The sequence below is a fragment of the Buceros rhinoceros genome, unplaced genomic scaffold, assembly GCF_000710305.1.
Source record: "Buceros rhinoceros silvestris isolate BGI_N320 unplaced genomic scaffold, ASM71030v1 scaffold12001, whole genome shotgun sequence".
NCBI classification, from domain to species: domain Eukaryota; kingdom Metazoa; phylum Chordata; class Aves; order Bucerotiformes; family Bucerotidae; genus Buceros; species Buceros rhinoceros.
In genome coordinates, this window is record NW_010395988.1 from 341 (window position 1) to 1050 (window position 710).

Genomic DNA, 710 nt, shown 5'->3' on the forward strand with positions numbered 1-710 from the left:
CACAGAAACTATGTTAAATATCACCCAAGAGGCAGAGACAAGCAGAGTTAGGGGGCAGAGAGAGAGAGAGAAAAAGAGAGAGAAAGACGAAATAGAAAAGAAAACCCACAGGTATGCTATGTCATTTTGTGCTGCAACTGAACAAACTCCCTTTAAATTGTCACCTCTTCCAACAACCTGCACAGGTGTCTGCACCAGTTTCGTTTTGCTGCCAAGTCCTGCAGGACCAACGTGCGCAACTGAACATAAACCCGTTCTGTACAAGACACGGTATCTGTACGGTACTATCCACGGTTCCCAGCTATCAAAGCACGGCACTTCCTCTGGTCATGGCAAAGCACAGAGCTATCTAGGTCAAACAGTGCTTAACCGTCCCTTGTCCTCAGCAAAGTGGCCATGCCGTAGACAGCTAAATCTGCCTTTTGATGCAGTTTTGTAACACTCGGGAAGAGCTGTGCTTGAGCTAACACCAGAGGCTGCGATAACCCCCATGGAGTAACAGCGCTGACAGTACCCATCACTCAGTCATAATTACATTCTGCTCAAGATCACTTGGTAACATTTTCAAATCTACTAGTCAGTTCAAAAGATAATTTTTTTTTTATTTTCATTTCCCTATTACCTCCTTTAAGAGGGATCTATCCCTTGCTTCTAATCAAACATGCAAATGGCCCAGTCAGTGGTACAAAGCCAAACAGAAAATACACTCT